Here is a 286-nt window from a genome sequence, read left to right on the forward strand (position 1 = left end):
CTTTTAGTATACTTCAAAATTAGGTTGCGAAGATTTGCATATTTTTCATATGCGTAACAGCCTAATAAGCATTTAGTCAATTATCTTGAAATGAATCAAACATTATTAGACTCAAAGCGTGGATTCAGGAAAAGAAAATCATGTTTACCAAATTATTATTGTTTTTATAAAGTCAGGCTTGACAAGTTTATTGTTTTTGAAAAATCATGCATTATCAATTCATTATTGTTTTTGGAGGGGTACCAGAATTTGTTGACAACGAAAAATATATATATATATATATATA

This window comes from Hydra vulgaris, chromosome 01, assembly GCF_038396675.1.
Source record: "Hydra vulgaris chromosome 01, alternate assembly HydraT2T_AEP".
NCBI lineage: Eukaryota > Metazoa > Cnidaria > Hydrozoa > Anthoathecata > Hydridae > Hydra > Hydra vulgaris.